At 40.2% G+C, this 20628-nt stretch overlaps 1 protein-coding gene across 1 annotated transcript in view; it reads left to right on the forward strand.

Moving 5' to 3' along the window:
• PTPN4 (protein tyrosine phosphatase non-receptor type 4) overlaps positions 1 to 20628 on the forward strand; it is a 142969-nt gene that overhangs the window by 11720 nt on the left and 110621 nt on the right. The gene's annotated exons all lie outside the window — the stretch shown is intronic.

A 20628-nucleotide genomic window follows, 5' to 3' on the forward strand; every position in this document is an offset into this window, starting at 1 on the left:
CTTGTAATGATAAATTGTCCATGTTACTCTTCTTTTAAAAGCAGGAACTATATAAGGCACTTCTTCAGGAAATTGGCTCTCTCCTCATTAAACTAATCTTTCACTCCAGAACATGGAGTATTCCACGTGTTCACAATCACTAAAACATGCTCTCACCATTAAGTTGTTAATGAAGGTACCTAAGTAAGAGATACCATTACAGTCATTACCTAGTGACATGATATAAAATTATTCTGACACCTCATCTTTTAGGCTGAATTCTGTTCTCATTTGGTGTTTCATTATCAAGATAGGAATTAAAATAATACAGACAGGGTTTAGCAAATTTGTTTCTGATCTTGAAGCCATATGGTCCTGTTTCATGATGGTAACTGCTGCGACCTTCATCTGTAAGCAGAAGAGTGGCAGTAAATAAAGATGTTAAATAATTCCTATGGTTATTGTTCTAAAAAACATGACATAGGTGAATGGGAAATTGCCTAAACTAGAACTGGATAATCACCATTTACTTTGGCTGTCCCTGGACCACAGGATCCTATCCTAATCCCCTCTCTCTCCATCACCTGAGATTTAGATCTGGCCAGAACCTGTGCTGCTATTATCTTTTCTTTCTTGACACATCAGTGTTTTCTTTTAAAAGTAGCTATGACTTACATTTTTCTATGTTCAAAAATTACAAAGTCATAAATATCTGACTGATCTGTCCGATCAGAGATCACAACAGACTTTTAGGTAGCTGGCAGAGTAGACAGAGACCCTGTTCTGTGAATTTGCTTTCTGTTTGTTTATTTATTTTGAGGACAACATGTAGTAATGTGCATTATATTTAAGTAATGTGTGGATGTGTTCGATGTGTTTATTTTCTTTTGCTTCAGCTGCAGTGATCAGCAAATGCAAGTGCAAAGCTGAGTAGAGATAAATTGTAATGCTAGTAAATGGTTTGCCAGAGCCTCATTACTGGGAGGAAGCAGTAATGCCAGTTTGCAGCTAGAAGCATTTTTAAAGTAGCATTTCATTCTAGCAGAAGGGAGCTTGATCTGCTGCAGGAGAGTAACATCTGTGCACACGCTGTAGGGTGCACCTGCACCAGCATTTCCGTTTGGTCCTGGAGTATGATTTTGAAATGTCTCTCCTAACTCTGCTGAGTGTTACTCCCCATCACCTTGGCTGGTTATCCAGTGTCACCCAGAGCCCCCATGTTCCTGCACACCCCACAGCAGGCCAACAGCCTGACCTGTAAAAGCCTTGCCCCAGAGGGCTACAGCACAGACACCACGTTATTTCACACGTGGTGATTTGAAAAAAGCCAGCTCCCTGTTGTGGCATTACCATAGCAGCAGTAATAACAGTAATAATGACAGTAATGATGGTGTCTCACAATAAGAAGGGCCATCCTGTAATGTGTGTGTGACCTTTCTAAGAGGGAGGGAGCCCTGATCCTTATGGACACAAGCCGGCCTGTGCCTCCAGGAGCTGGGAATCACTGGCCACATTTTACCTCACGGTATGCACATCTTGTCTATAATTTATAAGAAGAAATACTTTCCCTCAAACTTGGAAGTACAGGCTGTCCACAAGGTTTTGCACCACAAAATGCCAGGGCTGTCCTGTTTTGACCACTGATGACAAAGGTGAATTTTGTTCATGGTGATGGTGTGTTTATATTTGAAAATTAAAGGAAAGGAGACAAAAGTAGTACCTGCATGTCTTGGAGAATATTTGCACGACTGGAGAATTATTTAGAGTTTTGTATGTACAGTCCTGCAAGAACAGCATTTGATCAGAAATTCAGGACTAATTGCAAGCAAATATAAACTGGTCAATCTCAAACAAATAGACAAGAAAATATGAGATTGAGTGTATTCAGGCATTAAAAGAAGAAAAGGACAGAAAGACCAAAACCAACATAAAGAATGTCAGTCAATGGAATAAGGACATAGAACTGATACATATGCATTGACTTCATATTTTGAACTTTTGAGTCACTTTTCCTTGGTTTCCTGTGTTTTTTTTATCTCCATGTTGATGCCAGAAATATTGTGATAGCATGGAGATCCACTGTGTGCAAGAGTTTGCACGTATGAAGCTGAGATTGCAAGTACTTTGGGGCTAACACCAAGTCTGTTTATTAGCCTAGAGACAAACAAGCTCCATGAATACCATTTATTCATTTGTAATGATTAAATAACACAAAGGAAATTGATTTGGAAATAACTATTCAAAGGAAGAAAGAGCTAATATTTCAGTGCAACATTTGCATGAAGAATTATTTGCAAGGTGTTATTCAAACACACATCAAGGTACTGAATAAGGAAAATATTTATCCATAATAAGTATTTGATAAAAATATTGCCCAGCTTTGCAATGAATAATTCAGTCTGCATTAGTAAGATGTGCATGACTTTGCACATTATTCATATCGTTATAAATGCTATGGTAAATTGCTACAGGTTAATAGGTACTTACATCTTTTTCTGTGTAGAATGCTATTAGGTCCAATTTCTCAAAGGAGTTGAGCCACCCAGAAGTTTAAATATGATAATGAGTTGCAGGTAATAAATCTGTGTGTAAATCAGGCCATGGTGATGTTAGTCACAGGGAGGCTGTTTGGGACTTGCATGGAGGAACAATGCAGCAGCCCAAACCAGCGATATGTTTTGTAGGACTCTGTGTGTGTTCGTTTCACCCTAAACATCCCTTTCTTACCAATACAAAAGGCATGTTTAAAATGGATACAATTTAGTGTTTAAAAGATGATTAGAATCTGAACAGATTGCTGATGGGAAATACCAAAGGATGGATAAGACTGGTTATTGGACACTGTGATGAAAGATGAAACCCTTGTGAAAAACAAGACACAATAATCTAGAAAGCTCACTCAAAAAGATCTCCCCACCATGTTTCTTCTTCTCTTTCATTATAATTGACATTTAGGCAGGCAGTGGGAGTCAAGCAATGTAAATAGCTGTGAATCTGGCATCCTGTTGTTAAGCCCTGGACAGGCAGTGAACAAACCCATGTTCCAAGCCACAGAGGTGTATATGAGGTATGTGTAAGAGAAAAAAAAGAAAAATATATTGTGGAACAGTAATAACATTTCCTTTAGATTTAGATTTTTAAAAGCTTGTCATTCTAAAGCAAACTGCAATTGCTTGATTCCAAAAACTGTGTGAGAGGATTTAAAGTTAAGCTGGTTCGATTATTCACCCTCTGACTTCAAAGAGCTCTCTAGACTGTATCAGCCCATATGTCTGGTTAAAAGTTTGCATCTGTTGTAAAGCAGTTTTGATAACACAGCAGTCATACTGCCATAATGAAGATACATTAATAATAGAACATTAGGAAAACGTTGTATCTATTAATATCTCTCTGCTTATCTTTATGCACGTCTCAACGGACCATTATTTCTGTACATTGAACTATCCAGTGACCTTAGAGTGGGGATGTACACATTGTGCTAGTGAAACATGAGTTATTTTATCAGGAAGCCAGGCCTCGAAGTTCACTGTAAAAAAAGCAGGGCAATACAGTGCAGGCCACCAAAAGCACAGGAACACGATGTCAGCAGGGCCTTGAAGGCACAGGACATTACCACAAGCCTAAAGTACACATCACAATTAGTAAATTACTTTTCTCAAGAGAAATGAAATCTTGAGAGCTGGCTGAAACCAGTTTTAGGGACTAACTGGGACATGTGTTGAGTTGTGTAACAGCCTATTGCAGCTGGCTGGCAGCACAGGTGGAGGCTCCTGTAGATGGAACAAAAGATTGCAATAAAACCAAATAGTCACACAGGAATCTTATTTCAGAATTGGGTATGCAAATTGATCACTCTGATATCCTCTATGGATGCATATTTAAAATTATTTCATCATTGTATTTGCTCTTGTGATGTATTGCTTTTGTTTGGTTTGAGCCTTTGGTTTAATTTGGGTGCAGAAAGCAATACCCTTTGGTTTTTCTTGGAAAACAAACATCTAACTGCTGTATTGCTTAAAACACCTTTGCTTTATACAAAGCTTGCAGACCTTCATCATCCCTGATGATGCCATTCCATATGTCCAATTCTAGCATAATTGGCATTGTAAATCACTGGAAAAGACTGCAAGAAGCAGATATGTTTAGACATAAATATGGGTTTACAGCCTATATGGTCTTTGTAGGAACAAAATTCTTGTGACTTGATTTTTAAGCTAAAGAAAATTCATGTGCCTTTCTACCTGCTTTTATTTTGTGCTGACATAGGCTGATATAGCAAATAAATAAATAATGTCTGCACAAAGCTGTACTAGAATCATGTAGGTTTTATAGCATGGTCACACCTAAACAGCTTGATGATGTTGAGTATGTAAATTAAAGATGTTCTTGCTGCATAAAAAGATGCTGCATGTTGTAAGTGACAAAGCTGAAACACTGACTTACAAATTAGCCGTGCCATCCGGTGAGCTTGTTAAGCAGCATCCCCTCAGGAGACAGTAGTAATGTGAATGATCAGCCATGAATCCACTTAGTGGATATCCTGTAAGGATTCATTTTGAGCCCACATTTTTTATCTGCAGACAGTTCTGAAAAACAGTATCTGTGAAATGATTCCTTAGTGCAGCCATTTGGTACAGGGCTGCTGTTACAATTCCAGGACCACCTTTTTCTCAAAGTAATAATAAAGGATTTGACTAGGAAATAATGTGAGCAGGATTCTGATCCACCAGAAGTTGACAGTGCATGTCAGCTGTGGGTACCGGCAGCCAGCCTCCCTTGGGATCACACAGGACTCTGCGTTAAGGCAAATCTGCTTTCCCCCTCCCTTGAGACAGAAGTTCCAACTTCAGCTCTTATTGACACCTCATTGCCAGAGGCATTACTCTTTCATTTTGAGACCTTCTTACCGCTTTTCCAGATTCGACCTGCTTTTTCTTTTCTTCTTGAGAACTAGTGTTACATGCTATTCTAAATGAGACACTTAAACATTCTCTGAGAGATGCCTTCTCAGAGCTCTTCTTTGGGGTTTTTTCCCTGTGTTGTACCTGATGTTATCTACACAAGTAGTCTGTGTTTTTAGGAAGTCATTGAACTCTGCTGTATCAAATCTTAGCATGTTCATTAAGGACCTCTTTCAAACGGGCAAAATCCTCTCAACTTTTCCTTTCTATCCTTGGTATCTGGCCTCTGGCTAATGTATTCTGTCTCCTCACGCTGCCTCCCTCAGCAGCCTTCATTCTGGAAAGCTTTGCTTGGTAAGTACCTGACTTCCTCCGAAGACCCCTCTAGGAGAAAATGAGGTGCTATTGGCAAGCTGAGGAATAAATAGCTGCAGCCTCCATGCTGAGACAGGACAGAGTGCCTTCAGACCAACTCCAGGGTGGCTCACGCTGCGGATCTGAGCAGGCTCTGACACGAGGTTATTTAGTCCAAGTCACAGTTCTGTAGGGTGTTTTAGTCACCTCAGCTCTAACAGGCTGTGTGATGTAAAAGCAAAAATGCATCTATTTTGCTGAATGTCTGAGCAGTTGAATCTTAAATATATATTTTCCATTTATATTTTCTCTTGAGAGGCTATTCGTGCAATAATAACCTGAATTGGTTTGTACTGAAAAGACCTACTTTTATGCCATTTCTCAGCTTCAGAAACTATGTTTAAATTTTATTCTAGCAGGATCTAATTCCTTATTTCACTCAAGCCAAACCCAAGATGTTCACGCTGCTAAAAACAAACAACAACCAAAGAAACCTCAACCTGGCAGCTTCAGCACAATTTTAATAGTATTAAATGATGCATTAGCCAAGACCTCATTACTCTCACCAGATATAGATAGCATGGTATGTTATAACTATTAGCAAAACTGACCTTCAGTTGTGAAATTAATAGATTTGAGGCACATTTGGCCAAACTTCTACACTTAGTTTGGCAGGGCATCCCCCGAGGCTACTCTGAGATATGCAGCACCTTGGCAGTACTGCTGGCATGTCAAAGCTGATAGTATAGAGCTGTATTCTCCTCCTAAGGTGGGGTGTGAAGGTAGAAATCACAAGTGATTAGCCTTCAGGTGGGCTCAGAGCACCTCCCTATGTGGACCTTATTCCAGGGTTAGTTCCAACATTTGGGGCCAGGTGAGGTTACAGGGACCAGTCAATCTGACCATCCATCAGAGAACTACACCCACTGCAGTTGGTAAATTTGCCTCATACAAATTATATTGCTGCACCTGAGCTGCTTTCAATTAAGCACTATATTTCCCTCTTTATTTGTGCCTCATCTTTGGCAAAATCACTAATATACAGTGACAAAAAGCTCCACAAAAAATACTGTGAGCCTGGGGTAAAATGCCAAGAAGTGTAATTACTGATGTGCACAACAAACCATTTCACTTGTGGTGGAAGTGTGATCCTAGCATTGGCTTTTTCCATTAAACTTTGTGTATGATGCATTAACAGTGCTTCAGTGGGTAGATATAAAAATCTGTCACTTGTTAGAGCTGCCTCAGTGCCTGCCTTCTAACAGCCTCCAAACCTGTGCTGTGCTCTGCCAGGGGTATTGCAGTGGTGTGAGAAATGATCACTTTGACACATAAGAAACCAGATAGTGAGAGGGGACATGGCAGCACATCCTGTGTGCAAGATTGCATCTGCCAGATCACCCTGAATGGTGCAGGCAAGGGAGTCAGGGGGTGGCAAAGTGGGCAGGAATTAAATGAGGAATCTATCCCCTGAGATGGGGAGCTGACAGTGCCAGTGTATCCTGGCACTGCATGTGGGGCACAACCTGCTATGCTTGAGGTTGGGTGAAGCCCTTTGTCTCATCCTCATATGAAAGCACTGATCCAAGGCATGAATGAAAAAAGAGCATTCCCACAGTTCCTATTTCTAAGTAAGGACATTTTCTAAATCCCTAAATATAACTTCTGTGTTATCCACTTGGTCCACCTGCCAGCAAATTTGCTTTTGAAACACACAGTAAATGGTTGCTTCATGTGGCTTAGCCATGCTGCATAAAGTTTTAATTTCCTCCCTGCCCCACATTCAGAGGTTCTTTACTTTCCTTAAAATATGTGTGAGGTGTCTCACTAGGATCTTCAGATCCACAAAAAAGGACAGCAAAAGGAGTCAACGGCACACTGGACTCTCCATCTTCCAGAGGTGGAAGTTTTTGGAAGGAACAAAGTGTAACAAGAGTCAAGGATGCGCTGTCAGATGCTGTGGTTAGAAGTCTGGGAGGGCAAGAAGAGGTGGGAGAGTGCATCAGAATCCACGCAGCATTTGGATGAATCCAGAAATAACGGTCTTGTACCAGCCCAACCTATGATCATTCTGGAAAAACTTGCTCAAGTTCAAGAGGTTACAGACAAGATAGTTAGCAAAAGATACAGTGGAACTGGGAGAGAAGCAGGGAGGATTGGGAGAGTGAGAGGGGATAATGTGAAGGACTAAGTTTTTGTAGATTGTGGTTTAACCCCAGCCAATAACTCAGCCCCACACAGCTGCTCGCTCACTGCCCTTGGTGGGATGGGGGAAGAGAAATGGAAGGGTGAGAAAACTCTTGGGTTAAGAAAAGTACAGTTAAATAACCAAAAAAAGATTAAATTGATAAGAATTTGTAGCAAAAATTCTTTTTTTTGAATTTATGAAAGAGAGAGAAATAGAACCCCAGAAAGACGGTTGATGAAAAAAACCCCACAGCTGCTCACCACCAACAGACCAATGCTCAGCCTGTTCCTGAGCATTGTCCCCTCACCAACGTCCCCCAGCTCCGTATGCTGAGCGTGATGCCATATGGGATGGGATATCCATGGGGTCACTTGGGGTCAGCTGTCCTGGCTCTGTCCCCTCCCAGCTCCTTGAGCACGTCCCAGCCATTTCACTGGTGGGTGGTGCAGAAAAGGCCTTGACCATGTATGTGCTGCTCAGCAATAATGGAAACACTGTGAATTATGAGCACTGCTTGCAGCACAAATCCAAACCACAGCCCCAAAGCAGCTACTGTGAAGAAACTGAGCTCTACCCCAGCCCAAACCAGCACAGTGCAAAAGCAGTGCAGTATTTCTTGAATGTGCTAAATGGAAAAGTGGTAATCTGCAGAGATTTTGTATCATAGGGTCAGTTTATGTGTGCATGTGTGCATGCATTTTCCAGTGCTTGATACCTGCAAGTGGTATCACTCATCCAGACTTTCCTGGGACTAGTTCTACCATAAAATGACAGGCACTCAACAATTGTGATTTGAAGATATGTTAAATTTATTTAGTATCAGCAGTGCATCGTTCTACATGGCTTGGGGCAGTGTGATTCATCACATGCAAGGCAAGAATATTAACTAATCTTATAGGAATATAAATGTGTTGAAGAAATTAGGCCTCAAAAATGACTTCCTTGTTTTCAGTAATTCCTATTACTATTTCTTTTTAAGTAAACTTTCCAATACTGCAAACTGCAACAATTCCTGACTTTGTTGTGGTTTCTTGTATGGAGCAAAAAAGGTCCACGTAATGTTTGGGTTTCTCCCTACAAATGGCAAGAATAAGCTCCAACCCAGGGACTTTGAAAACTAAATGCTTCCTCCCTGGTATTCCTTAGCAAGCAAAATGTCTCCACCCAAAAATTGTCTGATGCTGTGCAAACACAGAAGCTAGCAGAAGTGGAAAAGAAACACAGGGATATTTTTGCTTTCTTCCCTAGTACAGGCAGGTAAAGAGCAATATTTGTCTGCACACATGAGATCACTTAAACTTTTGTAGTACCCTATCAAATTTGTATTCCTCCTATCTCCCCCACTGGCACCAAATGAGTTCTCTAAGTCACCCCTTGTGATGCTGCCTCTGTTGGTCTGACTCCACAGAGTCACCTGTGTGGTCCTGCCTGCAGTTACCAGCAGCTTCGTGGAGGTGCTCAGCAGGGCATGGAGAGGCTGCCCAGCCTTGCTGGTTCTCTTGTGATGGTCTCTCTCCAGTCTGTTCTCTTGCCATGAACCACCTCTCACAGGGGAGACCTGGAGCAGCCCTTGAACTTGCTGCTCCACTCAGAAGACTGAAATCCCTGCCTGAACAGCAGAGGTGCGAATCTGCTGCTGCCCAGCCACATCTGCCTTTCCCTGTGGTCTGTGCCCCCCATGTGTCTCCAGCTTTGCCAGGAGGATCCTTACGGCTGCTCCTCAGCCTGACCTCTCTGTTGGAAGGCTGCCAGCAAAATTAGAAATTAATTTCAGGTCTAGTGGTGGTTTTACGCGATGCAACTGCTTGTCTGCTGGGAGCATGATTCAATTCCCAGAGTCACTGGGCACTGAACAGACTGTGCAGAGTAACAGTTTTCAATCAATACTGACCTGAGCTGGAGATGAACCCATCTGGAAAAGATGAAAGCTCTGCAAAACTCCCATTCACAATTCCCTTTGACATGCTGATTCCCTGCCACTGGCCGATCCCTTCCTTCCCAGGTTCATTATGAAGCAAACTCTATTTCATTTAGGTCATGACCTTATGTCTGATTTTTCAGAGAATTATGACCTACTTTGAGGCTGGGCTTCATGCTTATTTTTAACTCTTCAGATGGAGTAAATAGAAAGTAAGTTAATTACCTGAGGACAAGCATTTATTTTTAGTACTTTTAATAATTTATTTTTAATATTTTTAATAGCTTCTCAGTATAACCAGTGCAATGTAAAAATATTTAGGGCCCTTCTTAGTAAATCTGTGGCTTTTACTCCTAACCTTGACTTTTACTCCTCACTGCAGAGTATTACATTAAATTCTGCCAAAATGAAACCTCTGGCCTGAAACACTGTAGAGTCCATAGCTTAGAATAAATAATGCTGCATCTTGCCACTGGCTAAACTGATCTAAGCTTAACCATGTCTACAGGAAGAAAAGAAAAACAAAAAAGGAGATTCCTCCTCACCATGCTCTTAATCCACCTTTCTCTATACTAATCTGAAGATGAGCTTGTGAATGGTCAATAAGGAGGCCAGGGCCCAGTTTGCTGAGCATGTGGCCTAGATCCTCAGCTGATGTATATAATTTATATTTTGAACCTCATCACACTAGCAGCAGATTATGTTCCTGAACAGTAAATATTGACTGCCATTAGGCCCTGTTGAGCTTCAACAAACCATTCTTTTCTATTCTAGTTCTTTTCCCAGATTAAGACCAGATAAGCAAATTAAAGCATGTCACAGCAGGACAGGCCAATATAGCAGGGTTTGGAAGCTGTGTTTTGATTTTTGCTGGAAAGGAAGTATATCACTGATGCTGTACCTTAACCAGGTCATATTGCAGTTTTCTCAAATTACATTTACCCCTTTCTTGAAACAATAGAGGTGCTGCTAATTGGGTTATAACACACAGCACATTTCTGAATAGTGTGGTACATAATAAATAGACCTTCAGGAATGGGGGGTAACCAAAGACCTGATAGACACACAGCCCTGAAGACCTCAATTAGCTGAAACAGTCTCCGACCTTCACTTCGCTTTGTCCAAGTAGAGCCTCCAAGACAGGCTGGAACACATCATCCAATAAACTTGTCACATGAGAAAGGCTCTGCAGCAGTGCTTGGTTGGGCCTGCCTGCACTGAGAGGTAAGAGGATCTCAGGTTGTTTACCAGAAGGTGTTGCACAACGCACAAGTTAAAACCAGGCTGGCAGGCTCTGTGGGAGCCACACTGCATAGCACTTCCCCAGCTGCCTGGGTCAAAGGCTTGCATAACATCAAGAAAAGTAATGTGTATCTGTGATATTATTTGAAGAAGCTTCATAAAAAAAATATAATCTCGTGTAATTTTCCAGCTCAGCATGCAATTTTGAATTTCTAAGATATAAAGAGAAAAAAGGACTAGCTCATTGTATTGGCATATATTATTTGGTTAATTTTAGATTTTGTGGCACTCTCAGTAAACCATTTCACACATTTAGGTGATTTCTTGATACAATTGCATATGAATAATAATGCCAGTAAACACAAACTTGCTTTATCCCTCTTTCATGCAGTGCCAAGTAAGAATCTCTGATGAAGTCAGAGCAGTTACTCCAATGTGAAAAGCACAAGTCTCACCCTCACACCACACAGAGCAATGCTGTCACTGTTTTATTTTAAACACACTATTCTGCACTAAGTCTTCAAATTTATGTTATTTGACTCAATAAATGTTTGATGGTCTCAGTGTAGCATCTAGTGGAGAAAGGGTAAATAACAGAAAAAATGCAAAGCAGAACAGTGCCATTAACCCTGGTGCACGGTGGGGATGAAATTGTGCCCTGTTGGGGAGGGGGAATACTGAGAATACTCCCTCAGATCATTCAGTGGAACACTTTGGGGGTTTCTGCAAAGTGGCTGCAGTTAACTGGGTACAGTACAAGGCTTCTAATCCAGGCAGAGCAGGATGGTATCACTGGCCTGAATTCAGCTCAGGACAGTCTCTGTGTCTGAGGTACACAATTGCTATGAAGGCAAATTGTCCTTTAGAAACTTCCCTACTTAGTTTAAATTTGCTTTTGCTGCAGCAATAATGTTTCTGTCCTGGCTTAGTCAGTTTTGTGTTTTTTGAGTTCATGCTAATACCGTCTCCAATTAAACTACAGAGACAGAGCTGCTGTTCCCCAAATTTTGTCCTGACTTAGCCCTTGCACAACCTGAACGATGTCAGTGTTTCTGCAGCACCTGGTCACACTGGAAACACCACAGCCAGATCTGGCTCACAGGGGACTTGGCTCAGGACTGGTCCAGGACCCATGATGCAGCCAGACCTTGCAGGGCTCAGGGAAGTTGTGAATGCACAAGCAAAGCAGGAATTGTTCCCACTGCCTTTGCATATTTAATCTGGGATTCAAGGGCTTAGCTTTCGAGACATACCAAATCTCAGCAGGTCCTGAAAATGGGGTCCTCTGTGTAATTACTTAACAGTAGCAAAAAAAAAACTTAGTGTAACATTTTTAATATAATTTTTTCAGAATGTTATTACTATATTCTGTTTATAAACAAATTAGAGTAGCATATCCATGGCAAAAGAGAAGAAATCTTAATTTTCAATAACTGCGACCTTAACAGAGTAAAGAATAGAAGGCTTGTTTTATAATTATTTTCTTTAAACTTTATTGTGACTTTTTAAGTGCATAATGTCTTCAGTATTTCATGGGGAGGTGAACAAAGAAGCACAAATCCATACACCAGAGTCTGCCTCTAGGCACAGTTCATTGTGAAGAGTCCTCCACTGTTAGAGGGGGGGAGACAGCTATGAAATTAATGATGGCTTTGTGGAGCCAGTTCCTCATGATATGGCATGGAAATGTGCTGCCTTGGGCAGGAATACAAAGTAGAGGGTATGTCCCTCATTAAAAGTACCTCTAGAGAAAACTGTGATTAATCCAAAATTATCTAAGATACAATTTCTTTGCAATTCATGGGGCCTTTTGTATGTTGCCACATATGTGTAGCAAGCAATTACAGAAGAATCTACATTAGCCTTGTGGCACTAACCAATAGGCAGCAGACTCAAAGGTTCCCCATTCTGTATTTGTCCTTACTAAATCTTGGGAGCAAGATAGATCAGATCTGCTACCTCCTTAATCCCCATTAGCACATTGGAAGGTGTAAAGTAGGGGGGATTCCTATTTTCCTACCTTGGTGCAAAGAGTAGAGATGATAGTGCTGCCTGCAAGCAGTGGGACTGCCCAGCTGTCTTCCAAAATGCCTCCCAGGTCATCTCCTAAAGTACCTTTCAGCTCTGTCCTAATCTCTGTCCAGCCCCTCATTACTTGATGTTTTCCTGCTCCTCTGAACTGCTGAGAGTCCTGTCCTGTGATCCCAGAACAAGTTCACTGCAATGAGGGTAACTATACTGGTTTTTGAATACTTAAGAAATGGCAGCAGACATCACCAAAAAACCCCTCTCACTGCAGTCCAGTCAGTGACTGCTGAGCCTGGAGCTGGAGAGAAAGAGCTACAGATTTTTACAGATTTTTACCTTTTTATGCAGACAGGAATATAATCACAGTTTCTAGTGTCTTAAAAGTGACTTGGGAGTATCAGTAACAACATTACTGGTAAAGGCAAGCATTCAAAAAAGAGTTTGTTTCCAAGATTGTGAAATAATGTAGGTGCATTTTAATTTTCATTCTGTTGTTCTCTGGGTTTTTTTCTGACTTATTAAACTTCCATGTTTCCAAGTCCCCACAACTATTATGACTAGAAACTTCGTCATTATCACTCATCATCAGTACCATGGCTGTTGGTAACACTAGCACACAAAAACTAAGATTCTTAGATAACAAGCAAATTTTATGAGCTGTGGGTAACATTACAGACCTGCTCTAGATCAGATAAAAGCCACATTCAATGTGCAAATAAATGCTAGCCTTGGTGGTGGTGTTACCGGAGCCATGAAGCACTGAGAGAGCCTGTCCTCCATGTGTGGTCCCTTTGGGGTTGAGTAAGGAAGGTGCAGGTAGAGTAGTGGTGTAAGAGCAATACTGTGCTTTGCTGGTTTCAATGTTGTCAGTCCATAGGGCTGCTAACTTACCCTTTACTGGCATCTCTCTTCTTCTATTCCCTGGTAACCCAGAAGCCACTTTTGTGTCTGTGAAAGCATCTTTCCGGGTTCTATTCACCAAATGGCAGTTTGAAAACTCCCGATGGCTCTCTGGTCCTCTTGTCTTTGCTGAAAGTTTCAGATGTTATCTGGTACACTCTACCCATGCTATCGTTAGGACACAAATATTTTTATATAAAAAAGCAACACGTACAACATTTTGCATTCTTGATCTGAAAATATTTTTCTGCCTGATTAGAAAATGCAGTGAGCTGAATTTTCTGTAAATGTTGATGCTTTTTTATTATAATTAGTCTGGCTAATTTCTACATGATCAGCCCAAGCTTTCTAAAATTTTTTCTGCTTATGACATGAACTTTGGAACCACTTCAGGAAGCCAGAAAGTGAACATTCTATGAATCAAAAGTGCAGAACAGGTTATACAGTTCTTGGAAGAACTTAACTGGTCAAAAAATCTGTCTTGGCAATTTTTTTTTGCAGGAGGCCAGAACGAGGGTGTACCAGGAAGTATTTTGCACATATGTTTTGTTTAGTTGAGTTGCTGCTGTGCCATCTTTGTCCTTTTCTTAGGACAGGCCAAATTTGGCAGTTTTCTGTACTGCGCTCTAATTCAAGGTCAGAACAAACCACAACAGTCAACACATGCTCTTTTATTTTCTTCTTCAGAAATACTTGTAAAGAACACTTTGGAAACATGTCATGTTATACTGCAATGGAGAAAGGCATTTTCAGGACTGGGGGTGCATTTCTGGCTATGTTTTACCAGTGAGGGAAAAGCCCTGCACTGCTGCTGGCTGTTGGCAGACAATGCCAACCTCAAAACCACAACTGTGAAACTGCGGCACAGTGAGAGGTGACACATGGTCTCCACTGGGTCTCACATGAGTGAGGAGTTCTGTGCAAACTTTTATAAAGCCTGGGAAAGGCTGAGGTAACCAAGCACTACAGTATTTTTTTTAAATCCTCAGGAAAAAAAACATGGGAAGGGATGACAGAAAGGCCATTTCTCCTCTCTTCTTCTGTATGTACTGGTATTTTTCAAAAGGTTTCCTGATGTTGTACTGGAAACAGGGCTGAAATATGAAACTGCCCATTTGAAAGTGTGAGCTTATTCCAGTGTTTGTCTTGTAGATCAAGGAAGCAAAACCAACTCAAGCAACTTCTTTACTGATGTACAGTGTGCACTGCTTATCTACACAAGTTGCTGTCACCTTAAGAGAATAAAGTGCTGTGGCCTTCACTCAGGGATCTTAGCAACAGAAATGTAAATAGCATTGAGTATAAAACACAGCAACCTGTGCACTTACATCATTCTTATTAGAACCAGTGCTATCTGACTTTCAGCTTTGAAAGAAAACTGTCTGCTTTCTGGATAGTTACCTACAATTCAGTCAAATAAAGGTCGATGTAAAGTTAGGGAAAAATAAAACAAAGCCTGTGGAGGTGAAACCTGTATGTGTCAGCTGCTCATTTCAAATATTACTTCAATTATTTTTTATCACTGCAGAAAGAACTCAATAGTAGGATTGAACCAATTCCACACAAATGGAGCCCACTTATACTCTGCTTTTTGCATGTATCTTTCTCTCCTCCCAAATACTCCAGAAATTTTCTGAAGAGTTCCAAATCTAGAAGGCTTTAGTGGCAGTTGTCAGTGCTGGGTTGCTTAATGATGGGCTTAGAAAAAGAAAAAAAAAAACTATTTTAAAATTTGCAACACAGCTCAAACCAAAGTTATAGGCTGTTGCAGAAATTACTGGGTGAGGTTCTTTGGGCTAAGTCAAAATGAAGGTCTAACTAAACCATCATTTTTGGCTTTGTATCTATGCAACGCGTTTGCTAAATTAAGATCTTAAAATGTTGATTAAATCCCTTTTAAAGTTCTAAAAACGTTCATTAGATGTTCCATTGATTTAAATGTTTTACTGGGATTTCTCAGGTTCAAACCCCACAGGATATGATAGGAAGCAAGAGGTTTGAGGTGGGGACATCTTTCTGCTGCAGCTGCGATACAAGAAAGGCTGACCCAAGCCACACCAAAAGTCCAGGTAACCTGGTGCCCTGCAGTTCCCTAGAGTGGAAATATAAGGATAGAGCAGTTACAGCTTAATTTCTCCTCCTATTTACCAGTTCAATCTCTGACTATCTAAGGATGGAATTGGAGGCTTTCACCATTTCTCTGCAAAGCAGCCTGTTTTTCTGCAAATTTGTCTAGGAACTTCTTGCAGCCCTAAGTATTTTTGGCATCTAAAAGATCTCATGATGATGAATTATCCAAATTAAGCAGATGTTGTTTAAATAGTACTTCCTTTTGCTTTTTTTACACTTCCATTTGAAAAAATATTATTAGATTCATCGTTGTTCTCGTAAGAAATGAGTAATTGTTCCCTATTCACCTTTCCCATGTCAGACTTGATTTTTGATACCTGTATTGCATCTGCCATTTCTCATCTATTTTCTAAGTAGTTCCAGAGTAATTAACCTGTCTTAGAAAGTACTCTATCTTTCTGATCAATCTGGGCACTCTTTTTCCTGTTTTTTTACGTTTTTCCAATGCTTAAGATGCTACCACGTGTCAAAATGCTATAAGCAGAATTTTGTCTTGTATTAAAGGAAAGAACACGATTCCTGAAGATTTATACAGTAGCATTTTATTTTATTGTTGCTTTTTAATTCTCTTCTGTCCTTATCAGTCCAAACTGCCTCTCTGAGCACTGAGATAACAATTTCAGAAAACTTATCCATAGTGACTTCAAAATATCTTTGCTGACTGATATGAACTAATTAGAGCCTACTATGTTGCACAAGTAGATATTTTTTTTGTTTTACTTTCATTGACATCTGCTCATTTCATTTTAGCTGGTATTTTATCACCTACTCCATCTTTATCATGATGTTTTTTTCTGTTGGCTACTTTGTGTCAGCCCTTTTGGTTTTGATTTTCCTAAATAATTGTGAATCCCTAGTAAACACTGTCCAATCCTGTTTCACTTACCACTTGTGAACATGTTGTAAAGCTCAGGTGCACTTGGAATCTCACCGGTTACTCCCTTTGTGATCATTTACCCATCCATCTTCCCTTTGAAGCAGTTACCAATCACAAAGAGAGCTTACCGCCTGGGCTTTTTAAACTGTTTGGGGAAATCTTCATATGTGATTGCTTCGTCCAGGCTGCATGTTAAATGTTCTTCAGTCATGTCCATAGCTTCTTTATGGATCAGACTGGGAAGATACCCCAAACATGCTCTGTCTCCCCTGGTGCCATACATTTGGGTTTCCTTTCTGCAGCAATTAGACTGAGAGTAAAAGCAAACTGGGAGGAGGAGAGGAGAAGAAGATAGCAGAAGCTGGTACAGACTTGGTCTTCTTCCAACAGGGAGTTGATTAAGGCTGAAGACTCCAGAGTCCCAGTATTTATACAAAGTCTACATAAGCCAGCTCCTCTTTATCAATATTTGTTGACTTTGCTGACATTTTAAAAGCACTACCAGGTTTGCAGTTTCCACTTCTTCTCATTATATGGTGATGAGCCATGTGTTAGACTGACTGGGTTGTCATTTTTGTTTTCTCTGAAGTCTTGTCTAAAAATTTCTATTCTTCCAGAACTGGGTTCACTCCAAACCATAAATTACAAAGCACAGTTAATAGTTTGGTGATTTCAGATCCAAGCTCCTTTTGAACTCTGGGGTGAAAAATACATTGTCCTGGCAGTCAGGTACTGTACAGTTTACTGACTGGCTCCAAAACCACAGACACCCAGTTTTTGCAAATATGTTTTTTCTGACCACGCCCCTAAAAAAGGTTTTGTTGTAGCAATTACCTCAAAATCTGACAAAAAGAACAGTGACAGGAAAAAAGTACTTCGTTTTCTCCCGTTTTCCCTGAATGCTTCTGTTACATCTCTGTTGCCTGCTAGTTCCTCACATTCTCTGGCAGATCTGTTCTTGATGTGTTTGGGGAAAAAAAATTATGCTTCAAAATACTTTTTTACCTGGTTTATTATGGTTTTGTTTTGCCAGTTTCTGCTATCTGCCAGCGTTTATGCTTCTTGTGGACAGAAGCAGAAAATAACAGCGTGTCCATGAGTGAATGCACAAGCGGACTTCACAAAATCACTGGGCTGTTTGCAGTGGGTATCTAGCAATTCAACCTTGTGGTACTTTGATGTGTATTAAAGGCAAAGAAGTTTGTCAAAGGCTGGCTGGAGAAAAAAAGGACTTGGTGGAACATGGTCCAGAAACTGTAAGTACTGATGCTTCCATTATCTTTTTGTTTCGGTGCATTTCTGAGCATTATCTATAACATATATTTATAAAATAAATACAGCCAGCCTCCAGACTGGATGATAACTACAACAAGCTTATTACCACAAATTACTATTTTGCAGTATTCTAACAATTAGTACTGTGGAGCCCTATGGCACCAGGTATTGCACAAACTTAAAAAGAAAGTGAGTCCTTGTCCCAAGCAGCAAAATTCTTCTGTCCCCATAGCTTAGGACACTGCTGAGCACTCACGTTCAGTATTTATGTCCATACAATGCTCTGTGGATATAGTAACAGTGATCCCAGAGCCATGCTCCAGCACAAACTTCTCTGCCATTAATGCTGAGCAGTGGCACTGCCCACGTGGGATTTGGCCAACTTTAAGGTTGTTCCCTGAGTAATGTGTGTATGTTTAAAAGGCTTTGCTGAATTAGGACCTTACTTTATAGAAAACCTATCTGCTAACAAACACGTTATGCTTGATCAAGCTTAGCGTTAAGATTAAGTGCCTTGTCTCCTGTTTTCACAGCTAAACTCCACCTGTGGTGAGAGTAATTTATCTTGAATTGCTTTAATGCAGTGTTTAAGTATGTCTTCTTGGCCACAAAGCAGTTTGCATGTATTTCAGTGAGAGGCTTAAAATCCCATTCACATTTTTAATATACAGTTTTCTCACATAAATTAATCACAGCTTGGTTGGCAGGCCTTGCATGAGTAATAAGGTTGTTGGCACAAACACATACCATGGGTCTGTTAGGTAAAGGAGAAGCTTTTGTTTGCTTCTATATTTACACAAGAGGTTTAACTTGTACAAAACGGTTTAAGATAGAGGTGCTTTACTAGCAGGACACAACAGGCCATGAGATAACATATCCTCCCCAAAATGCATCAACAGAGTACAGATAAATCCCCACACACTGCTTTGAAAATTAAACTCTTGCTATGCAAAATATTTTCACAAAATGCAGCTTCCATTGCTTATGTACACAGGCAGACAACAGCCAGAAACTTGCTGTTATATGAAAGAGCCATGCTCTTGAAAGAGAATTGAGCTGAATGCATTTTTTACATGAGAAAGGAATGTACTCTTTTGAGTAAATAATGACAAAATGACATTTCAGTTTGCTTTCTCTCTTTCATTCATAATTTTGGGAAGTGATTGCTCAGGGTTTATAACATGTAACTCAGAATTCTGCAAAGTAAGTTTTTTGCTGAATTCATCTGAGCAATATCTGCACTCAAACATTCTGCAGTGCAATTTTGCTCCATTGCTGTTGTAAGAGCATGAGCTGGAGAGCTCTGTTTCAATATCTGTTTAGTGCTCTTGCAATGTAGGCCTGACCTGAAGTACTCTGCACATGGTGGGAATCTGCCACTGCCTTGATTTAGGGCTTTCAATCAAGTCTTCTTTAAACAAGAAAATTCAGAAAAGACAATGTATTGCAAGGAATTAACATTGGAATGCACATATAATATCTGTATGTGTCACTAATTTTGTGTTAGATCAGCAAAACAAATCCCTTTGTAACACTGCAAGGTTGCATTTGCCAAAATGATGTTGTGTAGCTCCACTGTCACCACATGGAGTGCTTTGGGTTGCTCCTCCATCACACACTCTGTTGAAAGCAATGTATTAATTATTGCTCTTCTCAGATGGAACATAACTGTATGTCTGACACAAACCATGCACAAGAAAGTGATATGAAAATGTGAGAGGCAGAATTGGAATCTCAAATGCAAATTGATTGAAATGCACATGTGCAATTTGTGCCTAAATTTGACATGAACTGAAAAAGAATTATCAGGAAATCAAGACAACTCTGCAGCCAAGGATGCCTTTAATGCACAGAGGAACATATGCCCTGCTCAAGAGGCTGGCAGCAGCTCGCAAATGCAGGATACAGTTGCTGGATGTCTCTGCTTACACCACAATCGGTCTGTCAGTGTAACTACAGAGATGTTCAGGAAGAGCTGCAGGAACAGGAATGCAACAAAGAATGGCATTACTGATGCTGTGTGTATTATTTTGGGGCTTTATGAAATCATCAGTCTAGGAAGTGTTCGATCCAGGGGAATCATTCACATTTTCAAGCTTTTAGACTTTTGTTAATAAAATGTAAATCTCAGCAATTTATAACTGTTTTCTATTCATTATCATTAAGAAGTCTATTATTTAAAAGTGCTCCAGAGATGGTGATCTGAAATTTCTGCTTGACTGCTTTCCCCAAATTCGGTCTTCTCACCCCTGATTCAATTTGTTCCTGAAAGAAATCGTGTATATCCTAATACTCTAAGGAAATGGGAAAGGTTACAAGTCCTTGGATTATTTAGCCCATTAACATGGAGGGGGTACGAGTGCTTTATTAAAAGTAATTGAGGCAAAACACTGCTAAGAGGGAAGAGCTATTTAAGCAAAAGAACAAAACTGGCACAAGAACAATTTAGGCTGGAAATGTATGTAAGGTTTGCAAACATCAAACGAATAAGATTTTAGAAAGCTTCCTAATTAGAAGAGAATATGCAAACTCCTTCAGTATTACTCCACATCTTGCTATGGTTAGAAATTTAATTGTGAAATCCAAGAACTCATTCCCAAACATTGGACTCAGTAATCTTAAGGGTCTTTCCCAGCCTAAATGATTCTATATATTGTATGTGTCTGTTACTCGGTAAAGAGCTTGTTGTGAGAGGTTGTATTTTAATAAGTGGACATTAAAGACATTTTTAACCAAACCCTTTCATACACAATATAAGTACATCAAAGGACCGGATTGTGTTAAACCACGTCTTTGAATGCAAACCTTCCCATGGGCCACATATGAAAATGTTTAT

Source organism: Molothrus ater, chromosome 7 (genome assembly GCF_012460135.2).
Source record: "Molothrus ater isolate BHLD 08-10-18 breed brown headed cowbird chromosome 7, BPBGC_Mater_1.1, whole genome shotgun sequence".
NCBI lineage: Eukaryota > Metazoa > Chordata > Aves > Passeriformes > Icteridae > Molothrus > Molothrus ater.